The following is an 18,172-nucleotide window of genomic DNA, read 5'->3' as shown; positions in this document are numbered from 1 at the left end:
AATGAACTGGAATTCTTTTCCCTACCTCTTTTTCAAAGTTCTAGCTTCTACTACAAAGTGAGTCAATATAAAAAAGTTTAGTGTAAACCTGAGTTTCTACTGTAAAATGTTTGTTTACCAAGGACAGAAATGGAATTATAACACCATTTTGTCCTGAGCCACAGAAACTTCTATCAAAGCAAAACTCCTTCACAAAAATTTTAGAAGTTAGCAAATGCTCTAGGTCAGTTGTTCCCAAGGCTGGGCTGATTCCCAGGATCATAAGGGGAACTCCTAAAGAATATACATTCCTTGGCCTCATCTTGGCCTGTATCTTTGGGAAGTGAGCCCCAAGAACTAATTAGTTGTATAAAAGTTGTCCTAGGTGAAATGAAGAACCACCAGGCTAACTATCAGCAAGTATTCCTTACAAGTATACGTCAAGGAACAGAAATATCTGGACACACAATATTTGAATTCCACTGAAGCAGGGACAATACTGGCAGTCAGTTTACTCATTTTGCTCTTTTGGCATTGTAGTTATGGGAGAAAAAGGACTGCTCAAAATTTCAACAAATTTCTGAAAAACAATATATTGTCTTAAATGTCTCATGGTTGTCTTCAGCCTGAACAAGAAAATATTTGGGGACAGAACTTTGTTCAAATTCAATTTGATTTATCCAACCATGAATAATCATTTTGTTTGTTTTACACGTCCATTGCCAAAAGAGCTTGGTTTTTGAGACCTCTGCTATACAATGACCTCATCTTCAATAAGGAAAGAACTTGGATATGTTCAAAGAAATATAAACTTCCAGTAATAATAGCTCTAAAAATGAGAATCCCTGCATATCTAATTTACAACTGGTTTGGGGCTACCAATTCATACCATCGGGTAAGATTCCAATCTGTTAGACTGGATTAGTTGGATATTTTCTGACAATTCTCTGCTACTCTATGGGTAATCCATACATATCTGGTGATTAGTCTCCTGTTAATATGTTCTATTTATGCATGCTCCAGTGGGAACTAAGGGACGTTGTGGATACAAATGAATGAACTGACTCAAACCCTAATAAGGAAATAAGAGGAGGAATGCACTGGACTCTCAACCACCACATCAAGTTCAACATAGCCTTGTATATCCTGTGGCTGGCAGGTAATAAGAAGGACACCTATATGCATTAAGCAGAATATCTGAAATTCCTTTGAAAAACATTCATTTTCATGAATCTCCTTTCTGTGCTCTTTGTTTGCATTTGAGAAGTAAGCTTAGAGACAAAGTACAAACTCAGAGTCCATCGAAGCAAAGGTAGACTCCCACCATCTTTGTAATGAGTCCATTTGCTTTGCCGTTAAGATAAATTTGACAGTCCACATGGAAATTAATTTAAAAACCATGGCTTGCTAGGCATGGGAAATACAATGCTAACGTTTGCTGGGTTTCCCACATAAGAATTTACAACTTTTACAACACATTACTTTTGGAATGAAGTTGCAATACTCACATTCAACAGGGCAACTGAGACTTTCCATGTTTTCTCTGCAGATATGGGGTGCAGATAACATCAAAAGGGAGAGAATTTCTTGGAGCAGGTTGTCTTTTCCAAAACTGGCCACATTGATATTCCAGTTCCTACATTCTTGCAGAACTTGCCAACCAAGAGAGGTAGAGTCTAATTTTCTTCTTGGACCTGGGTGATGCTTTGTGACTACCTTAAGAACTTGGAGAAAAGATGTGTGACTTCCAAGTTTAGGGCATAAAAGCTTGAACCTGGCTCTCTTTTGGGACACTCACCTTTGGGAGACAAGCAGCCATGTGGCGGGGCCACATGGAGGTCCCAGCCCACAGCCAGCATCTACTGCCAACACATGAGTGCCCCTTCAGATGCTTCTACTCTTCAGTCTTCCAATTCTATTTCTTCACCCCACCTGATGCCAAGTAGAAGGGACACAATGTCCCCACCATGCTCCATCAAAATTGCAAACCTGTGAGCAAAATAAACATGATCATTGTCTTAAGCTACTGTTTTGGGTGATGTGTTCTACAGCAATTGGAATACTTACCTTCTGTCAATACTTTGTCACTTTTCACCAGGAAAACAATTTAACAATCATTTAGCAATGAATCTCATAACAACTGCCTTATATCCACTATGCATTTGGTCACAATTGGGCCCACATCAGGTGAAATCTGTGCTTGTTCCACTTGGACACTGTAAATTCTTTCTTTAAAAGTTAAAAAATACATACTCATTAAAATTCACATTTTACAGATTTTTCAGTAAAAAAGAAAAGGAAAAAGAACATCCTACATCTTTCTGAGGTTATCATACCAAATCCAATGTGCATCTTTCAGACCCTTCTCCACACACATACCCTTGGCCCATCTAAAGACTTTCCCCGGGTAGGTCATGAATTTCTTATTATTATGTTGTTAAATCAAGACTAATGATGCTAATTATGATCTAGCATATGATCATATGCTAGATATGATGATGTTTGCCAGTTTCTATGTGCCAGGCAATGAGGAACATGGGTAGCTTGACAGTAGCTGTGGTGGGAATATTTTAGTTCTGATTTTTCATATTTACATTGGCAAGTATGAAAAATCAGAGCTTTTGCTTCGGGGAAAACCAGTTGTTAAATTTACCATCAGGGACCATATTTCTCTTTGCTTATTAATACCTCTCCAGCACCTGGGCCAGTGTCCAGCACTTGGAAGGCTCTCAATAAATGTTGAATGAATGAATGAATGTTCTAATCACAGGCTCAGACAGTATTCCAGCTGAGGCACTTCTAAAATGAATGGGACCTACCAGTTTTGTGAACAAGCATGCTTCTAAAATGCAACTTCTATTTATTCTTTGTTTTCAGGCATTTCCTTATTTGGATAATTACTCTCTCTCTGGGTGGCCAGAGCCAGTGACCCAGCTGAAGTGTGCAATTCACAGGGAGGCACAGTTCCCCAACAGTCAACTTATCATGGTGAAAATTAAGTCAAACCTCACAATCAAAAAGTACCATCCTTCTTATCTCTGTTGCCAGCTTTTGTCATACTCAGATTTTTTTTTAGGAGTGACCTAGTCAAGAAAAAAAAAATTAGAAAGTACAGAGAAGTGCACACGTACTGTGGGTGTGTGTGTGCGTGCACATGTGGGATAGGTAGATCTTTTTGGAGAAATCTACATACATAATAGATATCTTCCTTAAATAGAAATGGTGGGAGGGTTGGTGGGAGACGGGGAAGAAAGTGTGAATAATGAAATATAAAAAGGAGAGCAATCCAGGCCTTATCTGTCAGAGGAAGGAGATCATATCTGCAAAATGGTTGCCTCCAAAATTAAATATAAGCAACATATGTGCTTTAGGCCTAAAAGACCCAAGGCAATGTGGTAATGATCAGGTGGGGGACAAAGGCTTTCCCAAAGAGCAAAACTACAGACTATTTAACCATCATAACCTGCTCCAGGTTTTGAGTCACTGATAATAATCATGATTTGTAGAATGATAAATGTCTACATGGCACTTCCCCAAATTCCATCTCTCTTTAAAATGCAAATGCTTTCCAGAGCAGATTTATCTTTTCAATTAACCTTCTTGTGGGTTCCAAGAAAATATTTGGGGGCAGGCTAGATATGAAGAGATGAAGGATAGTTGTATTGGTATTGATTTACTCACAGATTATTCTTTAAGGCTGATACCTTCCAGTGTTGGGCTAACAAATGGGCATCTAGTGGAATTCTTTCTTCTTTCCTTTTTTTCCCTAAATTTCAGAAAATGTTAGGAATCTTAGTTCTGTTTCTATGAAAAAAAACTCATTAGGGTATTATAAATATGGGTGTGGCTTTGGTGAAAGTTATACATCACCATTGGAAAGCAGATAGTCTCTGATTCCTTGCTTTTGAGACCTATGAGTAATTTCCACCACTAGTAATTTGCACCATCATTCTGGTAGCATTTCCAAAAGCAAGGCTCTGGAGAAATTCACAGAAGTCAGGAAAAGCTTTGTATTCCCCCTGTAGAAATCAAAGAGGATGAATTTAAGGGAATGTCTAAGAAAATTTCTAGCATTACAAAGCCTTTTCACGTCAGCAAAATAAATTAATTTACCAAGAAATCTTAAATGGAAGAGTAAAAAAGTCAAAGCAGGGCACAATGTGAAAGGCCAACGATGAGTCAATACTAGAAAACCTGTTAGTATAAATTAGAAGTCAAAAGAGAAAAACAACTTTCTCCTCCTCCTAATTCTATCCCCCTTCCCATCCCTTCCCAAAGAATTTATCCCCAAAGCTATCAGCTGGGTCCCAGAAGAAGTGGGAGTGTGTTGGAACTTGAGTGACGTGAACATAGCACGCATGTGGAGAGGGGAGGGGTGGTGGACGGAAGATTGGTTTTACCCAAGAGTTTGATCACACAGGTAACTATCTTCAAGATCATAGAAGGCAGGTTTTTTACTCCTAGGGAAGGGAGTTACAAACGTGGAAAACGAGAAAACTAGAATAAACCTAGGCAGTTGAACTGGAGTAAAAGTATCACTATAAACTCAGCATTTTCTATAGATGGATGGATTGTTGGACAAATAAGAAAAATCACATGGACATAAGCATACATACATTTCTCTAGCTCAGTCCACTAAGGGGCTCAGAAGCACTGATACCCAAAGAGTAGTCAACATGCCAAGATGACTGAGGACTCTGGCAGAAGTACAGAATCAACAGCCAAGTAGGTAACAGGCCCATCTTACTCTCTGATGTTCAGACAAAGCTTGGAATGCTGTGCTCAACTAGGAGAGGTACACTTAAAGCACAGATTCCCGGGACAGTCCAGAGGGTCCTATGATTAACAGCCAAAGGAGAGGAGGAGATTTAATCTACTGAAAAGAAGAATTAAGAGAAATATGAAAATGCTCTTCAAATTTCCACATGGCTGTCATGAGAAAGAGAGATCAGGTTCATTATCTCAGGGATTCCAAAAATAGAACAAGGACCAATGCACAGAAATTTCCCAGATAGCATCTAGGGACAAGAAAAACTGTTCCAACAATTAGACTCGCTCCACAGAGGAGGAGGAGGCGAAGCATAAAGGAGATGATAGATCTGCCCTCAGAGGCTTCTAATGACTTATCAGGCTGTTGCAATGTAGACGGCTGCCATGGCAAGAACTGTACTAAACTGACTCTGAAGACCTTGCAACTCAAACTGAGGTCTGTGGACCAGCAGCACTGACATTACCCGGAAGCTGGATAAAAATACAGATTGTTGCTCCCACCCTTAGACCTATGGATTAGAAGTGGCATCTTCACAGGATTGCTGCATGAGTCATATGTACATTAAAGAGTGAGAAGCAGATTAATATCATCTGATAAATGATTCTACAGTTGGCCTTTGAACAATGGGGTCAAGGGCCCCAACTCTCCACAGTCGAAATCCATGTATAATTTCTGACTCCCCCAAGACTTCACTGATAGCCTGGAAGCCTGACTGATAACATAGTCAACACATATTTTGTATGTTATATGTATTATATAGTGTATCCTTAAGGTAAGCTAGAGAAAATGTTAAAAGGTTAAGAGCAAATACATTTACAGTACTGTCTTGTAAACAAATCTGCACATAAGTGGACCAGTGCAGTTTAAACCTGTGCTGTTCAAAGGTCAATTGTATTCCTTATTGGTGAGAAGTAGTCTCATTAAAAGTCAGTGATAAATGGGTGTGAATGCAGTCATGTATACTCTCCTTGGACCTGACGAATGAGAATGTATCAAAAGCTCTCACCTTCCTCCAGGTTTCTCATTCATTAGGTCTATACTCTAGGGAGCAATTTTAGGCTGCTGTCCACTCTCTAGGACTATGTGCAGAAGGGAAAATGGCATTCTGCCTTCCAAGCAGTGTATGTGAATGCATTAGTCCTATCTTCCAGGATGGTCTTATTCTTGTAGAGACATAAACTTCCAACTTTCAACAGCTGTTAGTCCAAAACCTCAAAGAGTGGAAACATAACCAGACCTCATGCATAAGACAAGAACCAGGGCATTTAATGACTACTGGATGTTAAATGTTTATCATCTTCCAGTCCCCAACTCATAATACCTTAGGCTGGGGACCAACCAGGGGATACCCCTGTGTTTACTGCAGCATTATTTACCATAGCCAAGTTATGGAAGCCTTTTAGGGCTCCTCCCCAACACCACACTTTCCCTGGTTTTCCTGTTACCTCAATCCAGAATATCCTCAAGATGTGTCCTTACCGGGATAATATCTGCACCAACTTTAAGACTCAGCTGGGGATGAATTCACTCCTCCAGGCAGCACTCCTTCACCTCCAGGTTGGATGACATGTTGCCCCTCTAGGTTCCCACGACACCCTGTATCACTGGAGACCAGCGCTGTCCAATAGAAATAAAATAGGAGCCACATAAATTTAAGTTTTCTAGTAGTACAGTTTTTAAAAATTAAAAGGAAACAGGTGAAATTAATTTTTTTTTTTTTGGTAAGGAAGAAGTTAAACAATCACTATTTCTAGATGACATAACACTATACATAGAAAACCCTAAAGATGCCACTAAGAAACTATTAAAAGAATTCTATAAAGTTGCAGGATACAAATACCTAGAAATCAGTTGCATTTCTATACACTAATAAGGAGGTAGCAAAGAGTGAAATTAAGAAAATAATTCCATTTACAATTGCAACACCAAGATAAAATACTTAGGAATAAATTTAACCAAGGAAGTAAAAACCTATACTCTGAAAATCAGAAAACATTGATGAAAAAATTGAAGATGACACAAACAAGTGGAAAGATATTCCATGCTCATGGATGGGAAGAACCAATATTCCCTTCTGCCCATAGTCCTAAAGAGTGGACAGCAGCCTAAAATTGCTCCCTAGAGTATAGACCTAATGAATAAGAATCCTAGAGGAAGGTGAGAGCTTTTGATACGTTCTCATTCATCGGGTCCAAGGAGAGTATACATGACTGCATTCACACCAATTTATCTATCACTGACCTTCATGGGTTTGGGTAGTCCATACTACCCAAAGCAATCTACGGATTCAGTGCAATCCCTATCAAAATACCAACAGCATTTTTCACACAACTAGAACAAATAATACTAAGATTTGTATGGAACCACAAAAGACCCCAAATAGCCAAAGCAATCTTAAGAAGAACAAACCAAGAGGTACCACAATCCCAGATTTCAAGATCTATAAAGCTCTAGTATTAAAACAGTATGGTACTGGCACAAAAACAGACACATAGATCAATGGAACAGAATAAAGAGCCCAGAAATACACCCACTATTATAGGGTCAATTAATCTACAACAAAGGAGGCAAGAATAGACAATGAGGAAAAGACAGTCTCTTCAATAAATGGTGTTGGGAAAACTGGACAGCTACATGCAAAAAATGAAACTGGACCACTTTCTTATATCACACAAAAAAATCCCCCAACAAAACACAAACTTCAAAATGCATTAAAGACCTAAATGTGAGACTGGAGACCATAAAACTCCTAGAAGAAAATATAGGCAGTCATCTTTTTGACATTGGTCTTCGCAACATTTTTCTAGGTATGTCTCCTCAGGCAAGAGAAACAAAAACAAAAACTATTGGGACTACACCAAAATAAAAAGCTTTTGTAGAGTAAGGGAAACCATTAACAAAACAGAAAGGTGAACTACTAAATGGCAGAAGTTATTTGCAAATGATATATCTGATAAGGGTTAATATCCAAAATATAAGAACTTATGCAACTCAGCACCAAAAAAACCCAAATAATCTGATTAAAAATGGACAGAAGATACGAAGAGACATATTTCCATAGAAGACATATAGATGACCAACAGACACGTGGAAAGATGCTCAACAGCACTCATCATCAGGGAAATGCAGATCAAAACCACCTTGTATCTGTCAGAATGGCTAGAATCAAAAAGGCAAGAAATAGCAAGTATTGGTGAGGACGGGTAGAAAAAGGAACACTAGGGCACTGTTGTAGGGGATGTAAATTGGTGCAGCCACTGGGGAAAACAGTATGGAGGTTCCTCAAAAAATTAAAAATAAGAACACCATATGATCGAGTAATTCCACTGCTGGGTGTTTACCCAAAGAAAAAGAAAACAATAATTTGAAAAGATATAAGTACCCCTGTGTTTACTGCAGCATTATTTACCATAGCCAAGTTATGGAAGCAATCCAAGTGTCGACTGAGATTAATGGCTAAAGAAAATGCAGTGCGTGTGTGTGCACGTGCATGCGTGCGTGTGTATGTTTATATAGCAATAATATGGATGGTCCTAGAGAGTATTATGCTAAGTGAAATAAGTCAGAGAAAGACAAATACCATGATTTCAGTTATATATGGAATCTACAAGAAAGGAATAAACAAACAGCAGAAACAGTCCCATAAATAGAGGGAACAAACTGATGGTTGCCAGAGGGCAGGGTGGTAGGGGGATGGGCAAAATGGGTGCAGGGGAGTGGGAGGTACCGGCTTCCAGTTACGGAGTGACTGTGTCACAAGGATAAAAGGTACAGCACAGGGAATGGAGTCAGTGGTATTGTGAGAGCATCCTATGGGGACGGGTGGAAGCTGTATGTGTGGCGAGCACAGCGTAATTCACAGACTTGTTGAATCCACTATGTTGTGCACCTGAAATTAATGCAAGATCGTGTGTCAACTATACTTCAATAAAAAAATATATTTTATTTAACCCAGTATACCCAGAATTTCAACAGGTAATCAATACTATACTGGCTATTATTAGGTATTTTACATTCTCTTATCAAACCAAGTCTTAAAAATCCCACGTGTATTTTACACAGAGAACACATCTCAATTTAGTCGCAGCAGCTACACGTGGCCAGTGGTGACTATATTGGACAGGCCAGCCCTAGACTGGAAGGATGTGGGGCACCTGGGTGGCTCAGTCCATTGAATGTCTGACTCTTGATTTCGGCTCAGGTCATCTCAGGGCTGTGAGATCGAGCCCGTCGATCTGAAAATGCACACACACGCACTGCATTTTCTTTAGCCATTAATCTCAGCCTGAACCCCATGGGGTTCAGCACTGGGTATGGAGCATACTTAAGATTTTAAGATTCTCTCTCCCTCTGCCCCTCCCCCTCATGTGCCTGCTCTATCTCTAAAAAAAGTAAATAAATAAAAATAAAAACCTGACATCATCTACTTATAGGTTTGTCTTCCCTACTAGAAGGTAAGCTACCCAAGGGCAAGGTCAACATGTTACTTACAGTATTATCAGTGTCCTATCAGTGCCCAGCATGTACTGAGCGCTCAGTGAATGCTTGTTCAACTAAAGTGACCGGAGGGTATTCTGAGAGAAGGTGGAATTTCAGCAGCTGCTCACAGAGCAGCTTACATGTACTTACAATAACTGTAATAGAAATAATAGCTAATACCTTGGTCTTGGACCATGTTCTGCGCTCCTTAGATGCATTATCTCATTCAGTCAGTTCACAACAATGCCAAAAATTATGTATCATTAGTACTTCTACTTTATGGATAAAGAAACTTGCCCCAAATCATACAGCTGCTAAGTGGAAGAATGAGGACTTATGGAAATCATTCCAGAAAAACAAAGGACATGGCCACTAAGCAGACACACATACACACCACAATAAGTGAAAAGTTGAAAAGAAACTGTATTTGCAGACCTGCCCCAGTAGGTAAGCCTTCTCAGGACTCACCTCTACCAGCCCCACAGCATCTTTTCTGGGGCTCAGGGACCTGCTGAATGTTGCTTTATACAGGGTGGACCTTTTTCCAAGGGTTTGAACGAGCCCTTCCTGTCTTGAAATTTAATATCTTTCGTATTTGTCTTCTGAGTTGTGTACATTCTGCCTGTGTTGTCAAACCCACAGAGCTTTTCAGCAAGGACTTTAGTGAGTAAAGTCACCTTTCCAGTGCATCTTCTCCCAGGATATGGAGGGACAGAGGGACATAAACTTCTTCCCTGCCCCTCTGTCTCCAGAGAGTCCTGCAGCCCCGCTGGGCAAGTGACTCGCCTATGGGCAAGGGAAGTAATCCTTGCTGGTATGTGTGCTCTTGTTTAAGGCAACTAGGCTGAACTTAAGAAAAATGATGCAGGGGCGCTTGAGTGGCTCAGTCGGTTAAGCATCTGCCTTCAGCTCATGTCATGATCCCAGGGTCCTGGGATCGAGCCCCATGTCAGGCTCCCTGCTCATTGGGGAGTCTCTTCTCCCTCTCCCTCTGCCCCTCCTGCCTCGTGCTCTCTCTCAAATAAATAAATAAAATCATTTTAAATGAAGCAGATTTCAAATTTGGTGGGGGTTGTGAGGGGATGGGTGGTGATGTGTGTACAAAAATTCCATTATCTCTAAGCTACAGGAACCAGAACCACATCTGGCAAAGGAAATAAAGCCAGAGAGGTAAGGAAAGAATAGATTAGGAGAAGCCTCGGAAACAGGCAGCCGCATTTGGACTTCGCATGGTGGGAAATGAAGATCCCTGGAGGGTTTCTGAGCCTGGGAGTGATGTGATGAAAACAGTGATTAAGGAGGATGAAGTGCAAGCAGGACAAATTGAACGGAAGGGCTGCAATCTGAGAGGAGGCAGGCATCCAGGCCCGGGGAGGTGCAGAGAGCAAGACAGAAAGCAAGCCTATTAAGGAAGGAATCCACGATTCCACATAAATTAACATCTGTCCACCCCGAAGTCACTTTACTACCAACTCACTACCAGTTTTTTTTTTCTCCTTTTCATGACCTTACTATATTTGGGAAGGCAAAAATAAACCTGAGAGGAGCTGAATAGTTTCATTAAACTGATAATAAAATTTCATCTCTGTGACTAGAATGGTTTAACTGTGTGTGTACCCTGCTGAGCAAATAAGCTTCATTGTGAGCACGTGGAACGGTCTGTGGGGTCAGAAATGACACTCAGAAAAATGTATATTATGTCCTTACTCACAGAATAAACAAGCACGATGAAAACAATGATTTTTTAGAGCAGCCTCATGTGGATAAAGCCCATAGGACAGAACAGAAATGGCTGTCCCCAAGGTGGTGGCCCCAGCTGGAGAGTATCCCAAGCTCACTGCCCTTCTGGACTGAGAGCCCCCTGTCCATGTCAGCTCCCACCGTGGCGGGAGGGACAGGCCGACTCTTAGGTGGGCCAGCCCTGCTTGCCAGAACCCTACCCCCCTAACCTCCACATTCTTTGGTTCTGGCTGCAAGTTTAAATGTCCAGAGACTCAAAAGTTATTTTCATTGAAGTTTAGATCTGGAAAGAGCCTTGGAGAACATCTAAACCCATAGTTTATGAATATTTTCAAGCTGCACACTTTTTTTTTTTTTTTTTTACAAATTAAATGGAAATACAATGGAGAAATATTAACTTGGAATCCTCTGGAAGGAACTCTGGGGAAAAGCCCAGGATTCCATCTACTCATTCTGTCCCCTTCCCTGTTCTAACCCCACCCCCAAGTTACACACTTTGTGGCAGACCCCGAAGTCTTCCCCAGGACCCGGGAGTTGAAGAGAAAGCAGTCTGCAAAATACTGTGAAGTCTAGTATGTTTTCTGTTTTGTTTTGGCATCTTGTGACAGGTGAAAAGTTAAAACCCAGAAATTTAAAACAGGACTTCCATTTCCAGCCACAGAACACAGGAAATGACCTAAAAGCCTCCTTGTAGAATGCTAGAAGGCCGCCTTCTTTAGCTAGAATGCTAGCTCAGTGCAACTACCCATTTCAGTGCCTGACATGAACTCACAAAGACATAAATTCCTCAATTTGAAACTGGGTATAACGTATGACCCAGCAATTCCACGTGTCCCAGAACAGTGTTTATCCAATTCTTCATGGAGATGGGTCAGAGGATCACTTCAGTACATTGTAACCAGCAATTTTTTTTTTCCAGGCCACACTCAACTGATTGTAACTAAATAGAAAATAAGGGTATTATTTTGAGAAACTTTTATTCCACATCTATGTGTACACACATAATTATAACCCATATGCTGGGTGTCCGTGTAAAGTGTACCTTTAATGGTGGTATAGACAAAACAGTTTGAAAAAAATGCTATCTTAGAGAAACTTTTGCATGTTACTATAGGAAATGTATAAGAACACTCACTGAAGCATTGTTTATAATAGTGTAAAATTAGAAGCAACCTAATTGTTCATCAACAGTAGGATAGATAAAACATTTGGTGGTCCGGGCGCCTGGGTGGCTCAGTTGGTTAAGCGACTGCCTTCGGCTCAGGTCATGATCCTGGAGTCCCGGGATCGAGTCCCGCATCGGGCTCCCTGCTCGGCGGGGGGTCTGCTTCTCCCTCTGACCCTCCCCCCTCTCAAGCTCTCTCTCTCTCTCATTCTCTCAAATAAATAAATAAAATCTTTAGGGCGCCTGGGTGGCTCAGTTGGTTAAGCGACTGCCTTCGGCTCAGGTCATGATCCTGGAGTCCCGGGATCGAGTCCCGCATCGGGCTCCCTGCTCGGCAGGGAGTCTGCTTCTCCCTCTGACCCTCCCCCCTCTCATGCTGTCTGTCTCTCATTCTATCTGTCTCAAATAAATAAATAAAATCTTTAAAAAAAAAAAAATTTGGTGGTCTGTCCATGAAACATTATACCACAGAGCAGTTAAAACGAATGGGCCAGACCTATGTTGCTGAAATCTAATGCTCAATTGAAAAAAAAAAAGAGCAACAGAACATATAGTGTGCTTCCATTTACTTCAAGTTTAAAAACATGCAGGATGGCCATACTTACTGTTGAAAGATGCAGGTGTCCAGAGAAGAAGTGTGAAAGTATGAAGGTTTGGGACAGTGTCTGTCTCTGGGGTGGGAGGAAGGGAAATGGGATCAAGGAGAAATCCACCAAGTACTCAACTAGGTCTGCAGTGAGCTGGTCAAAATGTTAGGACTGTTGCCTATAACTCATTGGTGGCATTGAGTTTTGTTACTGCATTTGCCCTATTTTGTTGTTGTTGTTGTTGATTAAAAAATGTATGTCTAAGTCACGTGTACTCACCGAGACCAGATGGCTGATTGGTAGAGTCATCTGGAAGAAATCCAGGGCAGGACCCTGATGATTCCCAATCCAGTCGTCTTTCCACACAGCTCCCAGTTCATGATCTGTTTGGAAATGAAGGATTTGTATCATTTTGGTCCTAATCTTAATCATTTATTTTTACCTGAGGGATATTGTTCCCCACAGCCCACCGAGGCCACATCTGCTCTAGCCAGAAATAGCACAAAGCCCACTCGCTCTGTGAGGGTGAACTGTTGCTTCACAGTTTGTGTTTTGGCTCTGTTTTCCAGCCTCGCTTGTGCACTGCAAATAAAGAAGAAGAAGAAAAAAAAAGTGCTGAGCCACTGAAAGGTCAGGAGAGAGATGATCTAAACAAAAAATCAGAGGCAAAAAAAAAAGAGAGAGAGGGGAGAGGGAGAATCGGTTTTGCTTGAGGGACTACACAAATTCACAGGAAGTGATCAAATTAAAGTCAGAATATCGCTGAGAAACTATAAAACAAACATGGGGCGTATTTTAGATGACAGGACTCAGTTGAAATAGTAGCCTTTTTCATAGCCTTTCAGCACAAATACACAATCTAATGGGAGTGGGTTCATTAACTTTTTTCCTAGTCTACAAAAACCAGACAAAGGTTACCTTGCCAAGGACTGGAGAATCGTCGGCAGGGAATTTTTGTGCTTTGGAAAAGTTCGGAGCAGTGGTTTTTATCAGTGGATCTTTCATACTCTTCAAGTTACATGAGAGGCTCTGACTGCTCTTTTTTTCTGGAGGCATAACTTCCAGGCAAGCTTTAGCTTCTCAGGTGGGTGAGCCAAAGCCTTCTGCTGCTGGAGGGGAGACAGTGACAGAGAAGAAGATACCCTTGTAGTAGAAGCTCTGCAAGAGCTCACTCTCCGGAGTCAAGCTGTGAACTGTACATGAGTGTATCTTTATATACTTCTCACCCTGGGACGCCTACCAGTCTTCAGGAACTGTGAACATCATCTTTTCGTACCGCTGGAGAAAACTCAGATCTGTGACAGAATTCCTTCCGTTGTGTGGAGAGCAAACAAAGCAGCCAGTGACATTTACTGAGTGTTTCCTCTTCTGAATGCTTTACCTCTTCTAGTTTGCAACCATCTTCCCAGGAAGGTACTAGAGCTGGCCCCATTTTACAGATAGGAACATTGAGACAGCGCAAGGTTAAGTGATAGATGTCTCAGGTCACTCGGAGTGAGGGCTGGAGCCAGGATTTGGACAGAGCTGGAGGTTCTAACGGCCTGGGCTTTTATGTGCCATTGTGTCCCGGAGGAGGTGGCATTTAAAGTAAGTAGCTGACAGCATCGAGTTACGTTAGGATCCATGGGGACCCTGCCTCAGATAGAGGGGCTCTAAGAGGTGAGAGTGGTTCGCTAAAAATCAGAATCCGCTCCTTAGAGGTCCTAGCACCCAAGGACACCTGCTGTGGACCCCACCCTGCCTAAGTTACAGCTAATTTCTGCTTTGCCCCAAAACCCCAGAGGACAAAGGCGGAGATGGACTTCGGAATGCTATCAAATAAAAACGGGAAGGCCTAAGCTTGAGTTCGGTTTTGCCACTTACTAAATGGATTCATTTCCTTCACTTTCCTTGTCTGTTAAATGAGAAAAATGAATGCCCATTACATAGGATGGTGATTCAAACCAGACAGAGGAAGAAAGAACTTTATACACATCGGTGATACGTTTTTTTTTTTCTTTGCTCCATAAGTCAAGGCAGCACGTTACAACAAAATGCTGTAAACATCTGCGAAAGATCCATGTGGATCCCAAAGAGACTTTCTCTGTATTGTGAATGCTAACCTTGGTCAGTGCACTTCCCCCTTTCCCCTGTCTATAAGAGGAGGGGTATTAACACCGGAGTGTCTTCCAATTTTGATATTTTGTGGTTGGTTTGGTTCCAGATCCAGGAGAAGCGAACCAGGGTTTTGAAATGGTAGTTTGGGTATTTTCAGGCCAGCTTGCCCTCCCAAGGTGAACACTCATCACATTTCTGGGGTCCCATTCATGACACAGGACCCCAGAGGCAATCTAACAGCCCAGGGATATAATTACAGTGGTTCTAACTGCCCCCCAACTTCAAGTGTTAGGGAAAAGAGAACTGGATTCTCTACTGGAACTAGGTGAATACCTGCTTCAGCAGCTACATGCTCAAAGTCAGGGTGGGGGAATCCCACACTTTTGTTCTGGGTAATGCCAGATACATGAGGGAATGCAGGGCAGGAGGACTTTTGAGGGAGTTTCTAGCCTTGTGACCTCATGTGACCACCTCACTGATAAGTATCACTTGAACATGTCAGAGATGACCAGTCATGACAGGCTGGGAGTCATAGCCAGGGGTACAGCCAGACTTCAGTGTGGGGACTACAACTCAAGTGGGTGACAGGGGCGTGGTGCCGAAGCAGCTGGGAGCCTGCTGAACGCTCTGTCAGTCCTTCCAGAATGGACCTGACGCCATTCCAAAGGAAGCCAGATCCCTGGGGAGCCTCAGTGCTGTGGCTGAACATGATGGGTCCATTCTCGAAGGGAAAGGGGGTCCATCACCCTGACCACCGTCTATTACGCGCAGATCTGCCCAAGCTGTCCCATTCCCTGGGCTCTCACAGCCTGAAGCAGAGGATAGGAAAAGTCACCTGCACAACAGGAAGCCCTGTCAGTATCCTCGAGATACATCACGAGCCCATGAGCCAAGTGTCCGGAACGGTTACAACGAGATGAGCATGACCAGCCTCCCGCATCCTTTCGCAGTGGACGCCCATTAATGATTCATTCTGTGTCTCTAGCCAGCCATGCTCCTGCCTGCCCAGTCCTCCCCAGCCCTCCCCAGAAGCCCAGGCCTTGTCTACCACAGCTGGCTCCCTTCTGTCACTCAACGCTCATGTCAACTATCACCGTCACAGGCCACAGGCACACCTCCCACAACTCCCCATCGCAATGCTCCTTTCCTATCGCACACAGGACTCCTCATTATCTCAGATTATTCACTTCATTTATTATTGTTTATTGTCTACTCTCCCTGGAGGGAAATGAGAGCATTTTCTCTGTCTTCTCCAGTCTATCCCAAGCCCCAGAAAAAAATATCTAGCAGAGAACAAGGGATCAATAAAATTAGTGCAATTAGTTATTTAACGAGTTGATTAATTCTATCCAGGACAGGTGTGGACTGGCACAGAGAGGGCTTGGTGAGATCTCAAGGCACCAAGGTGGCTTTCATAGACACTTTTGAACACCGCCCCATTAAAGATCTGAGACTCCCACTCTGATCGTCGGGGCTGGCTCCCGACATCTATATTTATACCACATAATTTTTCACCTAGAAATGATTTTGGTTGCAAGTATATTATATATAGTGCACTGTGATTTCAAGAACCAGGGTATCATTCTTCTCAATATGTACAAATCAGGAGGTGTTCGGTCCAGGCTCAACCACAGAAGGACCTTGCTCTTTCTCCTTTGCACCCTCTGTTCCTAGAACACAACTTTCTTCTGGTGCTCGTCACGTCAAGGTCCCAACATGGCTTTTGCGTCACTGGGCATCATGTCTGAATGCCGGAGAAGGGGCAAAGCAAAGGAAGAAAGAACCATGCCCAATGATTCTGTCATTCCTTTTTATTGAGAAGACAAAAGCTTTCCCAGCATCCATATCCACCCTCCTCCTATTTATAGCTCCTACATTTGTCCAGGGTCACATGGCCGCCCCTAGGCTAGTTACTGACAACAGGAAATTAAATAACTATTTGAGACTGTCACGATTCATCCCCTGGGACTGAAGAGAGGGCTTGAGATCAAGGCATTGCCACTCTCTCCTGAACACACAGAGGTGTCCTATCTAAATGGACGAGAGTGGACATTTACCCCAAACGAGAGCTAAGACTCACAGAGACTGAAGTTACAGACATATCCCTTGAGCTGTCATCTTCTGAACTTTCTTAAGATTTGGCTGTTCACATTGTTTAAATTCCATTGCATGCTCAAATATCTACCCAAAGTACCTTTTCTTCTTAAGCTAGCTCACGGTAGTTTCTGTTATAAAACCAAAGGGTCTTTGTTATAGGAACATGTAACTACCAGCATCCTGCACAGCTAGTCAGGCTGCTGTAGGGAGTCGGACAGTCCGTTCACATCTCCCTCAGCAGTGACATGGCCCTTTGTACCCAACACTCTGCTCCTCCCGAGGTGACAAACACTTAGACATTATGTCATCAGCCTGACAACGTCCTCCTCGCCCCCCTTTCACCTTCAGACAGCATTTGCTGAGGTCCCAAGTGTCCAGGGAAGCCTGCTGGGTCTAAGGGCCTGCCTGATGACAGAGGGATGCAGGGCTATGCATCCTGACCAGTGGAGGAATGGAACTGAGAGAGGTCACATCACAAATCCATGATAAAGGCCAAAAACCCTTCCTGCATTCTGACTCTTTTCTCAATTCTTTTTTTCTTTTTTAAGCCATCTGATTATCCAGGACACACACACACACAGGCATCTACACCCTCACAATTAAGAAAGAACCTAATGAGCGAAAAGCCTGGCTAGCCCGGAGTACTGTTCCATCCCTGCCAATAGCCACAAGGAATCTTTTGTGGGTGATTCTAAGGACTGTCACACAAGTGTCTATAGGGATATCTCTGCAGTCTTGCTCGACCATCTATGAACTTGATCTAAATTCTTTTTCAGTATATACATTGTTCTTCAATATCTCTCTTCAACTTAGGCAGATTTTGACAGCATTTCTCAATTCTCGAAATGTGTTGTGTGCAACTTACAGGTTTTACATAAATAAATGGTTCCATGATCAGATGACTTGGCAAGCACCCGATTAAAGAAAGTTAAATGGCTTCTTCATTGCAAAACATGGTGCAAGGCTTCAATAGTCCAGTATGCATGATAAGTAGCTAAGGAGAGACGGAGTATGTGGCATCTTCCAAATTTGTTTCACCACTGGAAGTTTTTTCCTTGGCATATATTGAAGGGCTGGTGATGCTTCGGGAAATGCTAAGAAGCAGAGGGATACAGGGGGCAAATCCTAGCTACTACTACCTCTTTTAAGTGCCAAGAGGCATATCCTGTGACTTAGTTAAGTTGGCTTTGTCCAGACCTAAGTATATTACTAGTGAATGTACTGGATTGTTAGGATGGCCCCTTAGCCCACTGTGTC

General features: G+C 42.3%; 1 long non-coding RNA gene across 1 annotated transcript in view; it reads right to left on the bottom strand.

Moving 5' to 3' along the window:
* The window catches only part of LOC123849524 (uncharacterized), a 122,900-nt gene that overhangs the window by 15,875 nt on the left and 88,853 nt on the right, over nucleotides 1-18,172 (bottom strand). The window contains exons 8-15 of the long non-coding RNA XR_010407808.1: nucleotides 13,640-13,830; nucleotides 13,192-13,303; nucleotides 13,001-13,104; nucleotides 6,230-6,367; nucleotides 3,850-3,998; nucleotides 3,661-3,745; nucleotides 2,047-2,208; nucleotides 1,488-1,968 (exon numbers count right to left, since the gene is read on the bottom strand). This is a non-coding gene — a long non-coding RNA (uncharacterized LOC123849524). The remainder of the gene's footprint in view (nucleotides 1-1,487; nucleotides 1,969-2,046; nucleotides 2,209-3,660; nucleotides 3,746-3,849; nucleotides 3,999-6,229; nucleotides 6,368-13,000; nucleotides 13,105-13,191; nucleotides 13,304-13,639; nucleotides 13,831-18,172) is intronic.

Source organism: Mirounga angustirostris, unplaced genomic scaffold (assembly GCF_029215605.1).
Source record: "Mirounga angustirostris isolate CCGP_5_RB_7025 unplaced genomic scaffold, mMirAng1.0.hap1 SCAF_15, whole genome shotgun sequence".
Taxonomy (NCBI): Eukaryota; Metazoa; Chordata; class Mammalia; order Carnivora; family Phocidae; genus Mirounga; species Mirounga angustirostris.
The sequence above is the reverse complement of the archived record's forward strand: the minus strand, read 5'-3'. Positions and strand labels throughout refer to the sequence as shown.